Genomic DNA, 24,086 nt, shown 5'->3' on the forward strand with positions numbered 1-24,086 from the left:
GGCCTACAATCAGGCGCATCTTTCACTTCTCATTTGCAATTTGTCAAGAATTGTTCATTACGTATCACAAGTCTTAAATTACTGGTAATTTTTGCTTGATATAATGGGAAAGAAGATGACTCTATTTGGGTAGATAATTTTCATTGCACACAAGGAAATCGCTCTGGAGAACAGAAGAAGTGATGGAGAATAGACGCTTCTTGGTAAGTCATACCCATTTTCAGTTTGTTTTTTCTGAAAACTTTAGTTTCCGAAAATCCCCGCATATATCTCGCAGCACGATTTTTTAGCTTTAATTTTGGGAAAAAAGTGAGAGCTATAGTCGAGTAAATGGTAATTTTTTTAGCTTTCAAAGTTTTAAGTATGAATCATTGGTTAAAGACTGGATTTATAAAATGCACAAAAGAGAGCAATATAGCAGATATAGAAATAAGCAATTTCACTCCTTTAATTGATGATAAATCATTTATACAGTATTAAGTAAAAATGTATAGTATCTTTATAAATTTTGTTCTATCAAAAATGAATCTTTTTCTTTGTTTAAATGTACAGTTAAATTCAAATAAAACAGACATTTACAGTGAAATATGTTTTTGTTTATTTATTATTATTATTATTATTATTATTATTATTATTATTATTATTATTATTATTATTATTATTTTGATAAGGGTATTTTGAAAAGGTAGTTGGTAATAATGAAAATTAAAGAAGGGGTATAAGGATATCTCAGGTTACAGAAACACTGATCTATCCAAAAATATTTAGTCTGAAACATAAGTGTATATTACGCTATTCGTTTTCTTAAATTCCGCTTCGAATTTGGATAGACAAAATAGCGTCAATCCAAATATGCACTTCTTACATCTTTTTCAGCGTCATTTCAAGTTTGAATGTGAAACATTGAGTGTATTGTGTATTCTGTGTTTAAGTGACTTTGGATAATTTTTGATTTTGATTTTAATTGTGTACTTATTTTTGGATATTTGATAGACAAATAAAATAGCTAAAAATCCCGTATATATGCGGGGTAGACTATCTGTGCGAATCGAATTAAATTAATAAACATAGGTTATTTATGAGCTATAAAACTGTTTAGATGATCTAAGTTTGATTACACATACTGCAATTGGCCCTTTCTTGATATTTTTTGGTGTATTTTTGCATCATTTCATTTTTTTGCGTTTCAGTGTTACTGTGCAGTTGCCTTTTGTTTTATAAAATATATTTATAGTTGTTTAGTAAATTTTTTATGAATTTGGGATTATTATTCACGTAAAGTAAGTACATCTATTATATTTTTGCTAAGCTTGAAAATCTAGAAATTTCTTAATTATTAAACAATTACCAGAATGTAAAAAATATTAAATAAGTATCACTGAGAAATCGATCAGTGGCTAATATCTCTACATGTTAATTTTCAAAAAATAACTAAAATGTAAGCATATTTTAATAAATATTGTAATAAATAAATAAATATTGTAATAAATAAATAAATATTGTAATAAATAAATAAATATTGTAATAAATAAATAAATATTGTAATAAATATTCTACTAATTAATAAATAATCAAATTATGCAATAAAAAATAGTCATTCTTGGCCTTCCATCTTAAAAATAATTGTCGGTTAAGGGGTTAAAAAAGAATATTTAAGGTAAAATTTCAGAAATTATTATTTATTTCGGTGGACAACTTGTAACGCTCTTATTTTAAACTATAATCAAATGTGTTAACCCCTAGAAGTCGAAAAAAAGCAAAAGAAGTTATCTTGTGCACAAAAGAGGAAAAGACAATTGCAGCGACTACAACTGGAACATAAACTGGCTGGATCATTGAATAAATTTTTAACTTCAGTTCCTCATAAAAAACGAAGAACAGAAATTTCTGACGAAGCAAGTACTCCGTGTAGCTCTACTACAGAAAAAGAGAGGACACAAGATAACTATGAAGAAACAAATGTTACATGCGAAAATGAAACTGGACTGACTGGAGTGTCTACAGAAGTTGTAGCAGAATAAATATTGAAAATATTTATTCTGCTACAACTTTACTACATTAAAGAAAATATTCAGCTTTATGACATTAAAAAAAATATTCAGCGAAACACGAAACTTCAAATTTTAATGTTAATGATACAGGTACTTGGGTGAATCATATAACTACCAAAGTTAGAGATTGTTTAGTTGAGCATTGCCAGTATCAAGTAGTTAATAAAGAATTTCCCAAAGATGAATCTGGCCGCAATTTTTCCGATTCATACTATTATCGAACTTTGGCAAATGAAGAAAAACTTTTACGAAGTTATTCAGTTTATTCAGAATCACGAAATTTGGTTTTCTGCTATTATTGCAAAATATTTGGTAGTCAAAATTCTCAACTTACTAATGAATACGGTTGTAATGATTGGCAACATTTGAGTCATATACTAAAAATACACGAGACAAGTTCCGCGCACATTAAAAACTGTTCAAAATACAGCGAACTTAAAATGTCGTTGATTAAGAAATATTATTGATTGCACACAACAAAGATTATACGAAACTGAGAAAAAATATTGGCAATCTGTTATAGAACAGTTGATCTACATAATACAATATTTATCAAGACAGTGTATAGCTTTTAGAGGTTCTTCACAAATACCTTTTGAAAATGATAACGGCAATTTTTTTAAAGTTAGTAGAAACTGTCGCAAAATTTGATTCGATAATGGCAGAACACTTGCATCGCATTCAAACATCACAAAAAAGGAAAATTGCTTATTATTTAGGTGATAAATACAAAATGGAATCATCCGTATAATTTCGGAAGCTATAAAACAAAAAAATGTAGAAATGGTTAAAGAGGCGAAATATTATTCATTAATTCTTGACACTACTCCGGATATGAGCCAAATAGAACAATTATCTATTGTTATTAGATTTGTTAATCAAAATAAAGATACAAATATGTCTGGAGAGCGTGTAACGGATTTATCAGTTATATCAATTGAAAATAATATTATGGATTCATCAGACATTGAAGATATTATTAAACATTTTGTGGCGGCTAAAGCAAGACGGATAAATATGTAAAATAAATCTATATTTATACTAATTGTTATATAGTTAAAAGCATATCTCCAACAAATTATGTTAATTTTATATATATATATATATATATATATTCGGTTGTAACGTTAATTGTAAACTTCACACGAAGAATTGCACCACAATCTGTTAGCACTGGCACAGCTCTCCGATAGCATATATTACTATGGGGATTTCTCCCAAGAAAGATCATAATCCTAGCCGACCCACGGTAAGTGCTAAGCGTTAGACAATCTAAGAACGCTGCTCTAGAGCACAAAATAGTTTTTCAAGTCCGCCTCCAGTCTTTAATAACCAGAATAGTTGTGTCACGCGGAGTAACGTGAGTCGTCTACCACTTTTATTCACCCCTTTATTACATGCCAAAGACTGCTTAACACTAAACCCCATTTCGTTCAAGTTTCTTTAAAAAAAAAAGTCAACACTAGAAATAAAAATAAGGTAAGAAGAGCTCTTTCATATTTCAACAGAAAAGGCCACTAATCCTTAGGTACTATGTCTTCCAAGACAGGGTTACAACCGCTTGAGAATTAAGGATTTAGTTGGGAACAATGGCCTGCAATTTTAGATGGCAATGGAAAGGAGAAGAAAGTAACCTCCTCGATATAGATTTCCTCAAAAGGTATGGAGAACTTTCGAGCAGGGATTAATACAATAAATACACGAGAAATGGAAGGTATTTAAATTGTCCTGCAGATATTTGCCGACATGTAATTTAAATATCTTGCATCTCTCATCGTGATGGAAAGAGAAGTTTATTACTAAAAGTAATAAGCGTCTTTTCCCATCATATATAACTTTATATCTGTAAGATATGTTTAGTGGAAAAATATACTAGGAACAAAATTGAGGAAATCACTTTCTAATGCTTGATAAAATCGCTATCCATTCAGGGAAGAGAATTCATATTTGAAGATGACATTGCTTTGTCTCTCTCTCTCTCTCTCTCTCTCTCTCTCTCCTTTAATAACACTTTACTGTTATATTATTAAGGATGGCCTAGCTACAATAAATAAGCATAATATATTTTACTTTATATCCTACTAGACAGTAGGATCTAAAGTAAAATATATTATGCTTATTTATTCTAGTATCTATTCTAGTATTCAAACCAGTAGAAGCTTTTACTTTAAATGCAAAATAGTGACGCAAAATAAACGTATTAATTCTACGACTGCACAGAAACGTTTACACCTTTCGTCAAGATGCTGCATTAACACTTCAATCCTTCAAGGACTCTCTCTCTCTCTCTCGCTCTCTACTAATGAATGCATGCCGAAGATTATAGATATTTCCTTGACTGTAAGGTGAGAGATTTACACAATTTATTTTACTTGACGCATTTCTTTTCGAATTTAAGCTGGATGTATTCATAAAATATTGTGATATCTCAGATGAAATAGCTATGTCAAAGCCCGTAAGGTTTTCTTGTACTAAACTTTTCGCAACGTTCCTCCCCCTCCCCCCAAAAAAAAAACTTATTAGTGAACTGGCGAAACAGATGAAAATCGGTGTATTTGTTGAAAGTCACTTTTTTGTGACCGGTCTTGTGACATCCGTTTCAGCCCCTGGAGTTGTCACTAGTAGTTAATTTCCATCAACGCCTGCATTATTGTGTTCTCATCGAACTACATCCTACCTTCAACCAACGTGAATTTAGAACAACTTTGTTGCAAGTTGTGCTAAATACAACAACAACAATAATAGTATCATTTTAAACATTTTTTTGTATTTATACAAGACTAAAGTCGATTTCTGAATGTCGAGAAGTACTTTTTTGCGTTTCTTACCAGTTGTAAAATAAGCTAAACGTCCTAATGAGCATATCGTCTTCATGTAAAGCAAAAAAAAAAAAAATTATCTCTTGGAAGTTTTTTAGGGATTTCTCACTAAAATATAAACCATCTGTTTAATTTTGATCCACAGTTGGCATGTTCATTACTAATTTGCACAGATTAGAGTTTAATAAATAAACATTGATACATGTAACTCACTGTTCGCTGCAGTTTTCTGAAAAAAGGAAAGCAAAGAAAACGGATATTGCTATTCAACGGCCTTGATACAAACTTTTTAATCAGCGGCCATTCTCAATCTATATTTTCTGCTTTTGTTCACGTATTGCTTCTGTGAGTCTATGCAGTTATATTCTAATATTATATGAATAAGCATAATCTTTGAGATTAATAATATATTAATTATCAGTAATAATATAGAGAGCGCAATTTACTTCTCGAATACTTCTTTTCAACAGTTAATACAATATTTATATTACGCCTTAAAGAATTAATTAATTAGGTAATATACAATAGAATAACTCAGTGAATTTAAGTACAAATTTGAAGATTCTCTCAGTTCCACATCACTTATATTTTTTTATGTTACTTCAACCTGAAAGGTATTTGCAAACCAATTTATTCTGTATCGTGAGTGCGCTAAGAATTGGTTTCATTTTTATTACATTTATTTATTTTTTAGATTTATTTTTTACAAGTCTGGAAACCATTTAGGTCTCCAGAAAGCTGGAAGGTGGTCTCACACCGGGAGAAGAAATTCATCTCCCACCGAAACACAATCACATACATCCATGCAGGATTCGAACCCACAGCCTGTTATTTGGAGAATAGTATGCTAACCACTTTGCCAACCAGTACAGCAGAGTCCTTTAATATAATGATTAAAATTTGCCGATAACATGCGCTTCTGAAGTGCATTGTAGATATTTTGAAACTGCATATCTAAATAAAAGCAAGTCTTATTCATTTAATATGAAAGTATTCGTATAAGTTTCTTTACGTAATAAATATTTTACCCTGTCGTTTCTTCTTTTTGTTTTCCCACTAAAATGATTGCATACTGGAGTAATCAACTGCATAAATAAAACATATTTATCTGACTCGTTGTAACACCACTTTCGACATAAGCATTTCTCCTGAATTAATGAAAACGCTGTTCTTCTTTTGGCTGACAGACAGATGGTAGTGAGAGTGCACAAATATCATACCAGTCCCTCATAGAATCTTTCCTTTCGATTGTTTCTAAACCCAGATGGACAAAAAAGATCTAGGTACCATCACTGCGAATAATAGAGCCCTTCACATGCTTTTAACAGCATCTATAATCCAGTCATATGATGTAAGGGAATGGACTTCAAGATTCTTCATGATATTTTCTGACGAAATGGCTCTGGAGGAAAAGTTCTGTTTCTGATGTGTCTCACATACAGTGTCATTAGAAATGATTTTTTTTTATGAAAATTGTTTGATGAATGATAATAGAAAAATCGACTGGAATTACATTGTTTATTTTCCCGTATGGCAATATTTCCTTTAAGATGATTAAGATGTTATAAATACTATGCATAGTACAATTTCACATTTGATAAAGCTGGGAAAGCTGAATATTTCAGAGCTTCGCAAGTAAACCTGTTGGGTTGATGCGATCCACTGTTAAATATGTGTCGCAATAGATCGTTCTAGTTTGGAACTAAGAAAATTTATCCAATCGATAAGACACATGCTTCTGATATCCATCTGAGAGAAGACGGTCAAGAAAATCAATAATTGCTATTATCATATGTGGTTTCCGAAATCGAAATTTGGCATAATAAATTGTCTAATTGGTTATTCATCTATTGTACATCAGTAGTAATGGCTACCTTTCCCAGCACGTAATCATAATGACATATTACAGAACGCTCTGAATCGTGTTATTTCTCAAATTATTAATGAGACAGTATCATCAAAGTGAACAAATATAGAACTGCGTAATTAATTTCTTTTTATATCTATAACATTACGATTCGATTTCATGTATTTAATGAAATTTAATAGCCAAGATTTCTACAAAAATTTTAAATTTTGTTTGAAATTAGACAAATGTTCTCAATTCAATCATTCGTGATATTGTAAAATTGTGCACTTCTGCACACTAACTGCTGAGCGTGTGTTTGAATTATCACTTACAAGATCAGAGTTTATCAGCAAATACATCTTCTTTGAAAATTTGATCGAGAATTTCATGTTTATATTACGTATACACCCACAGGTTGGTTTATTTTAGTACAAATTATGCAATTTTCTCACGATAACGTTTTGATCCGGGTTACTGCTAATAACTTGATTGGATATTTTAGTAGAAATTTTCTGTCCTCTAACGCCTTTTATTCCATACGGGAGTATAAGAAGCTCCTTAAATCCCAACTTTTTAAAGAAGATTAGCAGCAAGTCTCCACTTTTCCGTAATTATTGACAGCTAAGATGTACGTTAGCAATGAATGAAAACTTTCAAGGAAGAGATGGTGACAGACAGGTGCCGCAATCTTGTGACCCTAAATATTGAGATATGTAATATATTCGAAATAGTGTGAGAAACCCTACTAACGTGTTTCAGAGATTCAGTAACGCAGAAGAAAAAACTTCCTCGTCATTGACTAGAATCTTTAACTTGTTTGAAACTTGTTTAACTTGTTTGAAAAATTAATGCTCAGAGATTATTTTTGTCTGGAATATTCTGATATCTTAGTTCAGCCATTTTCGAATATTTTACCAACTGTAGCGCTAGTAGTTAAAAGTTTCAAGCGATGTGTCTAAATATACTGTATATAAAACATATTTTTTTTTCGTGGGCAAAAAAGTAGAGCAAATATTTTTAATTTAAAGAGATTGATAAAAAAAGCGACATTTCTTTGTAATCAAATAGTCTGTGATTATTAACTGTAATTCTTAAATAATCCAATAAAATACATTTGAAACCTTGAAAGTAAAAAAAAAATAGCCATGAGTGAATTGTAAAAGATGATGATGATGGGGAGAAGAATTCATTTTTTTTAATCCGTTCTATTCAGAGGATGTCGGCCTATTATTCGCATTTTTTGACACAACGCACAGTACTAAGATTTTTGAGTAAAAAAAAATCACGTGCATTTTTAGCTGGAGTGTGTGTGTGAAGTTTCAAATTATCCAGGTCATGCACAAGCGACATCCTCAATATTCGCTACATTTATGTTTTGTTTTATTTCCTGAATGCGTAGAAATGGAATTCAAATTATGGAGCTATTTTTGATTGTTACAGAGTCGAGATAGCCATTTTGCACTATCAGCGAGGAATATAATCTTAAATGTTTATTATTATTATTATTTTAAATTTAAATGAACATCAGTGAGATACTTGATCAGAAAATTTCAGAGAGAATAGTATGCATCTTACCTATTTGACACGAAACTTACACACTTCAATTCTTAATTAAGGAGAATCTGTTGATGCTAAGGAAGAACGAAATATTCCGTTACGGTAGCTCTTCCAGATTTTGTGAAAATATTGTACGATATTCGTCAACAATGAATCTGTTTTATTAAATCTTATCATAATTATGGAGATTAAATATGCTTAGCTTGTCTATGCTCATTTCCAAACTGAGGATTAATCAGTAAATTTCTTAACTAGAAAACGGCAGTTATATTGTATTCGTTTTCCTTCATCAAAGAACAGCAGATGTCGTGAATCTCGGACGATGACCAGCTGCTAGACAAGCTGTTAAATGTTAAGCTGTTCACACAGCTAACCAGAGTAATTCGAACCATTTGTATCGCTGTTTCGTCGATATCTAAACGTACCAGTAAACGAACATATTCATTAAGCACATCTGTCAAGAATAATACGCTGGAATTTATACCATAAGAAAACAGAACCACACTAATGAGACGGATTACTGGGAGGGCAACTATTTCGTTTTCCTGTCATTTGTGTGTTGTCAAGAGAGGGAAGCTTCTAGCGCTCGCTTAATACGTAGTTTCTACGTAGCTTCTAGCGCTCGCTTAATAATTACGAAAGGCAGGGTTTAGGTATTGTATAACAATAGCTCTCTCTCTCTCTCTCTCTCTCTCTTGAAAGTAAATCTAATGGAATGGCTAAGATTTATTTTATTATTTAGTTTACTTAGTTTTTATCTGTCTTAATTTTTTTAATTTTTATCCTATTAGTGAAGTATCTATTTACCTGACGGACGATGCTTTGACACTACTTCAAATATTTATTCCGATAAAGTTCTACTTAGTTGTCTTTAGAATAAAAAAATCTAAAATATTCGTAATTTTACAACATTCCCTGCAACATCACTTTAGGAAAAAATCCATCTTATGTTGTTTTTTTTCTTAAAACTTCCGACTGATAATGTTGGTAAACTCGAAGTATTCATTTATATATTTCCTTCTGTATTTGAATTCTCTGTTATATTTCGCATTTCGTTTTTTGTAAAAGTCACTCTTATGATTTCCTACTTTTACAAGTAGGAAATCCATTCACATCACTCTCTTATCTAATAAATAATAAATCGTTATGGATTCCACCCGTATCGATCAGTATTGTTTACGTGAACCTTACTTGATGATAGTAAAAAGTTTCGATAAATTCAATTAGTCGTTTTCATATCTCGAATGTTTTTGTTGGATTGGTATAAAAGATTCTTAAATATGGTCCTTTTGTAATATTTGTTTTTTCTGAAATTGGATTGGCATTCTTTTCTCTTTTTGAATTTCTATGCTGGCAAGTTATTCTTTATCTACTCTGCAGTTAAAACCTTACCACTGAACTTCATCCTGTCATGTGTTTTCTTCTTTCTATTTATTATACTTCTGGAAATGCAATACAGCAGCTATTGTTTTATTTATATTTTATACAATTTTTTCGGTAACTTTACATTGATTGTTCCACCAAGTGCCTTACAGAGGTTCAACAGTATCATTTTGCTAGACATTAAAGTACTCTTAATATCTTGGAAGTTGGTCATAAAGAGCAACATGTGAATAATTCTTGCTTATTGTATCGTAGGGAAATGTAATAGGAAACATCATATCCAAAACATTCTACTTCAATATAAAATGCGAGCAGATTAGACTCTTAATATATTCCCACTGCATTTCTTTAACTAAACGAAGATCGTTTATTTCTGCAAATTGGAATTTATTTCTGCAAATTCCAAGAAAATATCACAGAAACATAAACACTGATAAAATTAGCACTATTAGGTAAGCAAGGATCAACTACAATGTTTATAATATCTAATGACAGGACAATTAATGGCAGTATAAAATTTCAAGGGAATAATAATGTAACTGCTGTTTCTTGAATGCACAAGAAATTTCCAAAGTCTTAAAGAGTAATCCCTTTTAAGTATCTTTTAAGTATTTTAAGCTAACATTTCTGCAGTTGCTAATCCGCTTGCTATTACTGAAATCAATTCTAATTAGGAACTTGCAATATGCATTTTATTGACAACTACCATACCAGAACTGCGTTGCTAAAGTAGTCAGAGAAATTCAAAAGTATCAGAAAATCAGTAAATTTTTCCATTCCAAGTTCTAGTTTGGATTATCCGAATGAATATAAAAATTAGAATCATAGAGAAAATGCATTCTCATATATATCGCAATCGAAATATATGGTTTGTGGAAGGTTATGAAATAATTAGACATATATAAAATTATAATAATTAAAATATTTTACAATGATAACAATGCTAACACTTTATAACTTTATAACTAACTTTTTACCTAATTTTATATCTAACTTTGAAGAAAAGATTCAAAAAGCTCCAAAACGATCCGAAATTGACATTCAGAGTTATTCGACATTCTTAAGACAACCTTCGTTCTTTTAAGTAGTGTTTAAGTAATATCAAATCCAACTCACACATGTTTTATTCTTGTAACCACGTGTTCACTTTTAAAAGTTTCAAGAAGCCCACCTCTTTCCTTACTTGTCTGTAAAAAACGATATTGTAATTTCATTACAATAAATAAACATTGAGTCTCCGGATATGGTGTTCGACGATGCCGTTTAGTTTAAATCACCTACGTTCGAATCACGTCTAGGGACGAAGAACCTTTATCAGTGATTTTCATGTGAAAGTGAGTTATCTGGTCTCATAGGGATCTTAGTGATCTCTTAGTGATCCCACTCCCCCCCCCCCCCCCAAATTTTCTTAATAAAAACCGGTTAGCAGTGCGCACGCAGAGAAAGGAGATTAATGATAAATTACCCTGTTCTCTCGGATATGGGTGCGTAAGTTTACATGGTACGGTGTGGCGCATTAGCGTAAAACAACAAGGAAGCAAATTAGTATGGTAATTATAATTGTTATTATAATATTATTACAATATTTTATAATATTATAATAATATAATATTGTAATATAATATAATATTGGATAAGCTTGATTTAATAATATAATTAAATCAAGCATATCCAAGTACCGTTTACTTCCTTTTTTTAAATCAAAGGAAATTCATCATCCATGAAACAAAGAATTATAATATACAGAATTAAGTATAAGAGGTTTTACAGTCATTCCAATAAATATTTGCACGTTGTCTGACATAGATAATAGTTAATTTCACTCTTCAAATATTAAGTATGAAAATTACATACGTAACTCACATAGGTAACCATTCGGTCACTTTTAAAAGTTTCAAGAAGCACACTTTCTTCCTTACTTGTCTGCAAAAAGTATGAAGATTACAATCCCCACTTATAATAAGCGAGGATTGTAAAGAATCCTCCTCATTGAATATGAAGTGGAAAATCTAAGTTACGTTACATGAAGATTTAACGATGAGACAAAAGTCAGCAAGTCAATATGTTTTGCTCCTTAATAGCATATTTCCGCTATCTTTTTAATGTTTTGCAAAAAAATTATGTTTATGGAATAAAATATTTCCTTTCCAAATATGAGACAATCTAACCTACCTTCATATGAAAATGTCCCATACAAATGTTTCTTCCATTCTGCAAGGACATTGAACCGAAATATTACTGATTGTGTTAAGGAAGATGGGAGTTCGAGGAAGAACCATGTTATGACTCAGGCATATGGTTGATTTATTATTCATTAAATAGTCTTCATTTTCTACCTTTGCGATTTTATATATATATATATATATATATATATATATATATATATATATATATTAGGGTTACCAAGTAATTTTATAAGCTTCGTTATTTAACTCATAATCTCAAGTATGCAAACAATTAAGTTTGCGCCTGAAACATAGTTCGGGTCTAAAGATGGTACAACACCAGAGCAACTTGCATTGTAAAAGTGGGTAAAGCTCTGATCACTATTCTTAGTATTTTCCCATAATGTAAAGCACATCTCACTAAAAGATGTGCAGCAACTTTTATAAGTAAAGTTGATAAGACTCTGTATTACTAAAACCTTGGTATTTAGGGTCTAGCTACTCACTGAGGAGACCTCAAAAAAGGTTGAAACCGGTCTGGTGGTGACCCCACCCATAATGTATTGCAGTACACATATTTTAGTGAGATGTGCTTTACATTATGGTATTTCTCTCTCCGATACATCTGTTAGTTCTATATATATATATATATATATATATATATATATATATATATGGGGAATAAATGACATTGGTATAGTTGCAGGTGGTAGATTGAGTAGAGACGGAGAGTTGTAGAGTAGGTGCCCTTCCTCGATGAGTCTTTGGACTCCCTGGAGGTCTCACGTAATAATAATAATATATGAACATTTATAATACATCACTAATCATTACGTCTTATATTTTAGGTAACTTTTTATATTTATTTATAATCTTTAACTTTTTTGTTTACTTAAAAATAAATTTATTCGTAGCACTCTCTCAAGAATTCTACTGTATATAAAAGGTTTCAGACATTTTATTTGTAATAATATGAGATAACACACTGCTTATTTTCATCAAATTACTTCTTTAATCAAAAATTTAAATCGATAGAAGTCAAGAAACATATACTGACCATAACAGCCCAAGGGTAGGAGTCTCCGCTACGATTTGGTTTCTTCCTCAGTGGCCGCCTCTGTTTTGACCTTTATTTCTGGGTAGAGTGGGCACCGTATCTCCATACCGTACTTATGTTAGTTTTCTCCGATACAGCTGCCTGTGGATCGATAGTTTGTTGTCTGTTAGCCGGGAGACAAATTCAGAGCAACTTGCATCAATACGTGGGTAGGAGACTCGGTTACTGAAGACTGAGCGTACCACACGGAAGTCCGCTGGGTGAAATGTTCTGGTCGAACATTTTCAGGATAATACGGCTTCGGTGATCCTAGTCTTCTCTGAGCTATCTCTGGAAGCCCATTTTTATATTTATCATCTTTTCATAGCTAAAGACCTACTCATATATTTAAGCATCCATTTCATAATTTTATTTGCATTAAAAAAATTGAGTTGTTAATTTCCTTATTCACTAGAAATGTTCTTACATCACGCTTTTCATAGTTTATACCACATAAAGAAAGAAAGAAAAAAAGAAAGAAAGAAAGAAAGAGAGAGAGAAAGAAAGAGAGAGAGAGAGAGAGAATGTGTTTGAAGACCGTACAGGAGACGTTTCGCGTGAGTACAACCGTAATTGCGATATTGACAGAAGAATAAATTAACCAAATTCAAAGAAGGAAACAATTATGAATCCTGCAACAAGAAAAGAAATTGAAATTAATAAACTTCAGCATAATGTTTCATGTCCTTTAATTAAACTCAAATTTAATACTGGGTGTCACATTAATGCCACACAAACACATAATTTCTTTCGGTTATTTGAATTTACCATTGAAGAAATGAAACTTTAATTTGCTATTTTCATTTGCAAGAAAAATAAATTTCCATAAGAATATGCTTTGACGTCTCGGTATATTTAATGACTCAATACCAGAATACATAAATAAGTAGGAATTTGAAAATTTAGTTAATTTCGCAATTATTAATTTTTTTGTGTCCGTTCCTGCATACAATATGTTTCAGAATCTATATCGAATTAATGCCATATGTGGAAAACTTCTTAAGTGCAACTCCTTTTCGATGAAATCTTAAGCACACAGGAAGGTTTCTATATGTTTTAGTGGGCACATATTGCCAAAAATTTCGCAGATTTTTCAATCATCATGATTTGTTCATTATAATGAATTCTATTGTTTAAAAAACATACTTTGCTATAATTTTTGAAAAAGAACTAATACTATTTTGAAAGAACATGACTGAAATGTAATTAGTTTTATAAAAACTGCAATATTATCATTTTGTTTTTTTGGATAGTCTAAAACAATGTGAACCGTAACTGTGAAAAAATCTCCAGGAGAAATCTTTTCACAGTTATCCATTTGGGAAGATAACACTTTGGTTTCCTAAAAATGCGACCCGAAAGTTATTAAAGACCTGGTCCGTAATATATATCATTTTTGAAAGTTGAAACAAATATGAAGTATTAACATGTTATTCTTGCTTCTTAAACAAATCTGACATCCTTATAATGAGAAACAAATGGGTTCTTTGACAGTCAGTCCAGGATACAGTAGCTTCCCTAACAAAATCAGAAAATAGATGCACATCGGTAGGAACTTCTTCAATAAAATCGCTACACACACATATCAGTATAATCCTCGTACAGCTATGAAAATTCCGAGTTAGGATGATAAACATCTTGTCCAAGTAATCAAAATAAAATAAAATAAATAAATAAAAGTCAGCTTTGTTGTCCTCTGTTAACCTACAAATTATTCTAATTCAAGAAGTCTTTAAGTATATTTCTAGAAATGTGATATTTACTAGATAAGTTAGCAACGTGATTGGAAATGGATTATCCTTATTTTTCACTTTTTATCATTCTGATAAATAATGAATATGAACCAGGTGTTTTGAATAGCGCAAACAGGGGGATTGCTAACTAATTCAAAGTTCGAGTAAAACTATGTAAGAGAACTACAGGTTTTCCTGAGAATCGCAGAAAATTCAGCAGTGAAGTTTCTTGAGGTTTAAATAATTTAAGTTTTCCATGCTTCTTACTACTATCTGATTTTCCCTTTTCAGTCGTTTCCTACTGTAGGAAACGACTTTGTAGGTATTGCTCACAAAGTATTCCTTGAGATGTTATTTTACAGGATATTACTTTCCACACCATTACTTTCCCCAACTCCCCAATTTTATCCGGGCTCGGGACCGGCATATGGCTGGGACGTATTCATGACTGTAACAATGTGTTTTCACTGTGCCGGTTTGCCTGCTCTGGGTGACTAAAAACCGGAGTTTCCAGGTGAGAAAACCCCGTATCTCCACTGAGACCGGCTAACTCACTTTAGTCGAAAGTGAGTTAGCTACTATTCAAATTTAATTCCAGAACCTACAGACGTATAATGAACAAAAATTTAAATTTTCAGCATTTCTCCTCAGTTTAAAGTTACTGTAAACCATTATTTCCGAATAACTATATTTTAAATTAAGAAGTTAATATGTCAAAGATTATGTTAATGTCAAAAACCGATAGTTTTCTGTTTGGAATCAAATTTTACTCCTAAGAATCGAAATTAAGTTTTCCATTACACCTGAAAATGTTTCAAATGGTAAACTAGATTCTTCTAACAGTGCTTTCAAAAACAGGACATCGATTTGTTTGATAAGTTTTAGTCTAATTCATATCAAGAACAATTATTTTCTAATCAGATTACTGTAGAACTCTAAAATGGTCTTTAAATTCGATCTTTTTTTAAATCTTGAAAACGTATTTAAACCTCTAAACTCGATCTTTTAATAATCAGGTAATAACTGAATTTAAGCATATGTGAGACTTGAACGTGGGAAGGCTGGTAATCGTATAATTTAATTTGATAAATTAAAGGAATTAGAACTAAAGAATATATACACAATTATTTAGTTCTGATAATTATGATTCAGTATAAATATGTTATACTGTAAGTGTTTAAGTAAGTGATCCAAATTTTTTCGTTCTTGCCGCCTGTCTTTCTCCATATATTCCGAATAATTTAGAGTGTTTTTTGTACTTATAGAAAAGCCATGAATGCAATGACCGGGAAAGTAGGGCTTAACTAGTAAAATTAGATGTTAGCCCTTAAATACTATCAATTTATATAAAACTGTTGCTCAATGTTGCTGGTTTCAATTTAACAGTACTTCCAATCAACATACCTAAAATAATCCACTAATATGGAGAGTTATCCGTGCGCTACAAAAGTGTCATTCAGTATTGTAACGGAATGAAAATTACTCCATGAGTGAAGTATACACACTCAGATAAATAGCATTCCATATAGCTACGCTATACAAAGCTAATTCATTATGCTCTTAATCACTGCCAAATAACTTTCTTCTTCATGTAATTCACTACATCTTCATGATTAATAGTACACGTAAAATATTACCTCATTATAAAAGGAATTTCAGCTTTGTGCATCAGCATGCTATAAATGGATATTGTTTCCTTGCCTAAATTATTCTGCATGATGGCTTAAGAATAAAGGGCACATTAGTTACTACAAGTTCGTGCTTCGATTATTCTTTTACTGTAAATAACGAATTACGTGCCAATATAAGGCGATGGTTGCTTTGAGAAACAGCTAATAATTTTATATTGTAGTCTTCTGTATGGAAAATATGTGAAATGAATACACCATCACATTTCATTTCATTTCTCTATTAATTAGATTTTGCAATTTAAATAGCTTCATCTTTATTATAACGGTGATTAATAAATAAACCTTATCTGCGAATGAATATCCATTAAAACATTAAAATACTTTGCTGATTACATACGATATCAAGATAAGAATTCGAAAACATTCTTTAATAATAATAATAATAATAATAATAATAATAATAATAATAATAATAATAAATTTCTGGATTAAATCACAGTTTTCACAAACAGTTTTCATAGCCATACGTAATCATTGTTGTAATCTTGGAAAGATGCTCTTAATTTTACTGGAAAATTTACTTTCTAAGGCGGATCATCACAGCATAAATCTTGTGCAGAAACCTAGGAGACGGAAATTAAAACTAGTCTTGTTCTTAAGTTCACTGTTATTAGGTGCTTTGAGAAACAGCTAATAATAGGCATGATTTGAGCGAAATAAGTTTCCAGATTTGAAAATTATTTCGCAATTCTGTTTTCAATAAAAAAAATCAATAAATTATGTTTCAAGATTTATCGTCAATGTGTCATTCCATCTTTTTGTATAATAGCCTTTATTATTTTCTTACCAGTTTTAATGAATGTGAGGAAATGAATTATGGAATTTATTTATTTTTGCATACTGCATATGTATTAGGAATAAAAAAATTAACTGTTTTATGCATGGTGCAACGTTTTGTCCTTTAATGAATAAAGCAACCTCTTCTTGCATTAGGATATTAAAACTATTACACACGAGTATATTGTCTTACGAGGGAGGGCTGAAAAGTTCTAATAAACACCTACAACAAAAATGATATTAAAGCAGCTGTTATAACCACAAGAAATATATATATATATATATATATATATATATATATATATATATATATATATATATGGTCCAAAACAGGAGAGATAACAACAGATGAAGGACATTTGCTTCTTTACTCTAGATGTGACTGCAGCGGAAAAGAAGGTGCCAGCAGGTTTTTGATACACGAATCATCACGAAATTCTGTCATGGAATTCAATCCCATCAAGAGCAGAATTGCTCTAGATGGGATTGAATGATGGAATTTTCCGCCTAAGAGGAAAACCACTCAATATTATCATCATACAGCTCTATTCCCCAATCACAGGCCACGAGGACTCCGAAGTAGAGGCGTTTTATGGTCAACTTAATGCAACAATCGCCGGATCGAATAGAAAAGACCTTCTGATTGTAGAGGGCGATTGGAATGCCAAAATTGGAACAGACATCGGTAAGAATTTTCTCCCATTTGTCGGACCGTATGGCTATTGGGAGACAAACGAAAGAGGTTTTGAATTGATCAATTTTGCCTCACAAAATGAACTCACCATTATCATATAACACTCTATTTCCCCATAAGCCTTCCAGAAGATGGACATGGACTTCCCCTGATGGTAAAACACACAACCAAATCGACTTTATCCATGTAAGTAAGCACAAAATTTAAAAACTCCATCAACCTCACAAGAACCAGATTATTTCCTGGAGCCGACATTGGCAGCGACCACAATATGGTCATTACAACTGTGAATATGAAAATGAGGGAAATATTACCTACAAAATAAACTCGTAAAAGATATAATATAAAAAAATTAAAAGATCCCCAAATAAATACACTATATAAATACAAATTAAAACAAATTTTTGACACGAGCTTTAAAAAATATAATAATATCGAATCTATAACCAAATACTTCTCAAACGATAACTGAGACAGATGAAGAAATTCTTGGTTACAAAAGGAAAAGTCAATAAACTATGAATAACCAAACATATTTTGGACCTATGCGACGAAAGGAGAAATTTGAAATCTCATATTAATAGTAGTGATAATAGAGAGTAGTATAAAAATATTACTAAGATTATTAAAAAAGAAATCAAACATACTAGAAACTTACGGATACTAGATGAATGCAAAAATATAGGAGAGAACTTAAATAAAAATAATCTTAAAAGTGTTTTTTCAAATTATCAATAAGTTAACCAAACCTTTTCCTGCAATTAATTGGAGCATAGAAGATGAAGATGGAACTCCTTTCACGGATAACCAGAAAATAGTTGATAGATGGAAATCTTACACAACCAAACTTTTTTAAAAGGACCCTCAACTGAATGACGATATTTTGGACGGAAGTTTGCCAGGAGGTTCGGAAGAAGGAAATCTTACACAACCAAACTTTTCCAAAAGGACCCTCAACTGAATGACGATATTTTGGACGGAATTTTGCCAGGAGATTACCCGGAAGAAGGAGATTACCCGATATTAAAAGAAGTCACTGCAGCAGTTAGCTCTTCAAAAATAGGAAAATCACCGGGAATGATGGTATTACAATGGAACTTGTACGCCAAGGAGGTGACATCATCATAGACACCTTGCTCAATTTATTCCAGGATGTATGGAACACAGAGACTTGGCCTTCTGATTGGCGGACTTCTGTCTTTGTACCCTTTCCTAAAAAGGGAAACAGCAATAAATGTAGCAACTACAGAACAATAAGCCTTATTAGTCAACCAAGAAAAATCGTGTTAAAATTTTATTGTCAAGAATCGAAAAGAAAACAGAAAGCAGACTATTAGATGAACAAGCAGGTTTCCGGAAGTCTAGAAGTACAATCGACCATATTTTTACAATGCACATACTAGGTGAAAAATACACAGAACATTACAAACTAATCTGTCATCACTTTTTAGACATTCAAAAAGCTTTTGACTCAATATGGCAAGAGGCATTATGGAAAATTTTAGAACATTATGATATTGACAACAAAATTATTAGGATTATTAAATCTCTTTATTCCTCATCTGATATGAGAATTGAAATAAAAAATTACAGCAGTGAACCGTTCCAGGCAGAACGGGAGGTAAGACAGAGAAGCATCTTGTCCCCTCTTCATTTTAATTGTTTTTTGGAATATGTCATATATGAAACTCATGCATTAAGGATAGATTAAGGATAGGGATACATTAAGGGAGATAGGTCACTACCCAGACCGGTTTCAACCTTTATTGAGGTCTCATCAGTGAGTAGGTAGACCAATAAATACCAAGATTGTAGTGACAATAGCTTTAATACTTTACAGTACGAGTTGTTAAAGAGGTGCACAAATAAATTAATGAAATAAAGAGCCAAAAGGCTTTACTTCGGCGATGTAAAAATTATTTAAATTAAGGGGATATTTAATCCCACATTATTTCAAAGCCAAATAAGAAACTAAGAATAGTGATCCTATCTTTATCCACCTTTACTACGAGTTACCCGATATTCTAGTGCGCAGGTTTTTGCTTACGCTTGGACTCGTCGAACTTTTATAGCTTGCTATATTCGGTATGAAACTCTTTGATTTCTATCTTTATTTCCCCTTAATTTAAATAATTTTTACATAGCCGAAATGAAGCCTTTTGGCTCTTTATTTCATTAATTTAAATGCATCAAGTTCCTTTTCATTTAGAAACCGAAAACCATTTCACTTTCTTTTGCTAATTTATGATGCTTCCCTAATTAATGAATCAAAAATGATTCATTAATTAGGAAAAGAAATAAAAGTGGAATTACGTTTTTTTTTGTCTTTTTTTAAATTTCCCAAAGCAGAAGTTGGGTATAAGAGAGATTATTACACAGTAGCAGCTCTTTTCTGAAAGCAAATACATACACTGTCTTGATTGGTATTTTGTGCCATATTTCTATTTTAAGAGCTGTTTTATATTTTCAAACAGAAACGAAAACTATCTTATTACTTATTACTCTACACAGAAATATCATTCCCATGCTATGGAATTTGTACCCAATCACAATGGACGTCATTCAAGTCGAAAAGTAGGATTTTAATAAAAAATTTCACTCGTAATTACTGCAACGGAGAATTCCCCTTTGTGATGGTACTCATTATCCTTTGTAGAAAGCAATACTCGAAAATTTGTTTTCAAACTGAATACACCGACATCAGAAAATGATGTCACTATTCGGAAAGTATCAGAAGTAAAATTGGATGTGGAATTCTTTATACATTAATCATATGTAATGTATTAATGTACGAATATTTCAAAATAAAAGTTCGTTGCCTGAAAAATTTTCACTGTTCGTATCACTATAACTGCTTTTCTTATTGCTTTCTCTTTTGAACTACAAAAGAGGATCAATACGTAGAGAGAAGAGTCCAATAATTATAAAAAAATATATTGATCAGGTTTGAATGATAAAATTTAATAGTAAATGTAGTAACGTTGCAATAATATACACTGACTAAAGATGAAGCTAGTCTGTTAATGTTTTTAGACTTTTTCCTTATATTACAGGATTATACTGAGCAGCTGCTGTGTCTGGTCTATTTGGATGTTGATTGGTTGTGGTAAAGCAGAAATTCAATGGCGTCAAATGGTACCTTACACCTGTTGAAAATGTAGCTTGCTCAAATGTTGCTTGTTGTAAATGCTATGATTGTTTCATGTTTATCATATGTTTAGTAAACCGAATAAAAATCTTTATGTTTAAATCAAACAATGGCTCGGTAATTTGAGGAGGAAGTCCAATCTATTACTTAAGGATTTTAATACAGCAATTTGTTCTCAAGATCTTTTATGATAGCATTGTGTAGGCTGCTTTTGAGAAGGCGAAAACAGGTCTCAAATGACATAGCTATACAAGATATATAGCATAACCTAAAATATTGAGAGCTTATATCTCAAACTTAGCTGCAACCATTAAGGCATGTATTTGTTTTTAAAATTAAATTAAATTAAATTTTTTTTTATGTCGAGTCCATACACGAGAGGTTGATAGATCAACCTATAGCACATTAGTACTGTGTATGAGTTGGGAAAGAAGGTATTTGTTCACGTTAGATTTGAATGACTGTAGATTGTATTCCCTAGGGACACATCAAGGAGAGGACTGTTCCATAGTACAGCGGTTGCAAGGAGGAAGAGAAGAAACTTGTTCTGTGGGTTTCAAGGTGCACTGTATACGAATGTTGATCAGCAGCTGCACGTGTTCCAATGACATTAGTACTAAGTGGGATAATTATTGATGCTAATTCGGATGAACATTTTCCATGGAAATATTTGTAAAAGACACATAGTGCAGACACCGATCGTCTGTGTGAAAGTGTGGTGGGGTGAGTTGGTAAGAGATTGGTCCTTAATTATTAGGGACCAATCTCTTACCATAATTAGGCTTGATTGCTCTATTCTGTATGGAGTCGAGCAATTTGAGGGAATTTTAGGGGGTTCCAACCCATATGTGGGAGCAGTATTCGATGGTTGGGCTGATTTGTAATTTGTATAAGGTTAATAGTTGTTCAGCGGCGAAGATACGTTTGACCAAAAGAGAAATCGTAGGTTTTTAGAAGCTGAGGATGCAATGGTTGTTATCTGCTTATGCTAGGAGAGGCTTGATGTTAGGATAATTCTAAGAAGAGTTTGTCTGGAAATTTGGGTATCGTGAAAAATAAAACTAGGAGAAACTGGTTCTTTTTTAATGACAAATGAGACAGTACTGAGTTTTATTTGCACTGAAATTGACCAGGTTATCTGAACCCCATTGGAGGATGGCTTGGAAGTCTGAAATGAGGGCAGTGTGATTGCTGTTCTGTAGGTTGAGGTGAGTTGAGTGGAGTAAGGTTTATCAAAAGAATGGGTGGAGTGTAATGTACTGTCATCTGCAAACTGTATTAGGTTGGACGTAAGCTGAAGTATTGATATATATTGAGATTGATATATAGCAGATAGAGGGTTGGTTAGAGAACAGACCTTGAGGAACCCCAGCATTAATCGAATGATGAGAGGATAAGGAGCCATCCACCACCACCACACACATAGTGAGCGTCCAGACAGAAAGCTGGCAATCCAATTACAGAGGTCATGAGATAGACCAAACGATAGCAGCTTGCGTATTAAGCCCTTGTGCCAGACCCAGCCAAACGCCTGTGAAATATCAAGTCCAACCGCTTGAGATTCACCAAACATCTCCATAGCATTTGAGCAGATATGGGTGACATATGTGAGCAGATCTCTTGTTGCTCCGCAGCGACGCAATCCATACTGGCGGTCGTTTATTATACGGGTAGCTTCAAGGCAGTGTAGGAGTTGAGAATTGATGATTTTTTCATTACTTTAGATAGAACTGAGGTGAATGAGATGGACGGTAGCTGGACGGTAGTGTCTTTTCGCCCTTTTTTGGGAATGAGTTGAGAATAGACTAATTTCCAGGCTGTGGGATAGATACAAGTGGAGTAAGACAATATATATATATATATATATATATATATATATATATATATATATATAAGTGTAATTGGCATAATGACTTGGGTATAAGTGTAAAGGAGGATGGGGTTCTTGACCTGAGCCAGTGATGGTATCTTTGGTGTTTTATTTGTATTGCCTTGGCACATCGTTTGGAAAACCAAAGTTTAGTTAGGGAATGGCAGGTTAGAGTAATGTGGGGAATGTATGATTCCATGCCAATGAGGATTACTTTGGTTATGAGTTCCGTGCATGTGTTTGGATTGGAAGGTCGGAAGCAATAGTGTAACCATGGGAATGAGGCATAGAAGTAAGGTCAGAGGTTGTGGTCAGAAAAGTCTAAGTTGTGGTCAGAACTGCCTAGCGGGTCCTCTGCATTCACTGCGTATTTGGAAGGTAGAGGTCTATTATTTGGAGAGTGGTTTGGGATATCAGGTATTCAGGTTGGCATCTGAACGAGTTGTGTAAGGGCATTAATGATGGCGAATGGTTCAGCATCTCTGCCTGGAAGATCTATACAACTGGAGGAGGAAAGCCAGTTGGTATTGTGGACATTAAAATCTCCTAAGAGGAGGATTTTGCTGTTGGGAAAGTGAGACTGGAGAAAGTTAATTTTCAGGGAGAGAAAATTAAAGAGCTCAGGGTGGTTGGTTGCATTTGGAGAGTGAGCGCATATGAATTTGATTGAGTTGGTTACTGATATTTTCATCCAGAGAAGATCAAATTTGGGCGATTCTAGGTTGGGTGCCCTCTTGCAAGGTATGTCGGAATGGCTGTATGCACAGACTCCACCCTTTGGTCGAAAGGAGTTAGAGTGTAGTTTGGGAGGTTCAGATGAATAATGCTGGAGTGAGGTAAGATATGAGTTTATGCCAGAAGGAGTAGGTGGGGCTTGATAGACTGCAGGTGGTAGCGGACATTTTTAAGGTTGAAGTGTAGGCCACGGATGTTGGTAAAGTGGATTTGCAGGGTTTGTGAGTCATATGTTTGATAGCCGAGGTCCTGTACGTTTCCTATGCAGTGCCTGTAAATTGGTCACCATGGTTGCTGCTAGTGGTGTCACTTTAAATTTAACTTGTCTGTAGTTCCAACTGTAGTCACCATTTTAATGTTTTTCTGCAAGTTGTCTTGAAAGATGGCGACCTTGTTCTCTTTATGCAAATGATAAATATGGTCGAGCAACTATGCGCGACTGGGGACAAGTGTTTTTGAACTTGCTACTGATCGCTGCTATAAGTTTTGATGTGCTTGGTGGCGTGTCGCAAGTCACT

This window comes from Typopeltis vanoorti, chromosome 7 (assembly GCF_054136105.1).
Source record: "Typopeltis vanoorti isolate ZY-2024b chromosome 7, IOZ_Tvanoo_1.0, whole genome shotgun sequence".
In the NCBI taxonomy this organism is placed as follows: domain Eukaryota; kingdom Metazoa; phylum Arthropoda; class Arachnida; order Uropygi; family Thelyphonidae; genus Typopeltis; species Typopeltis vanoorti.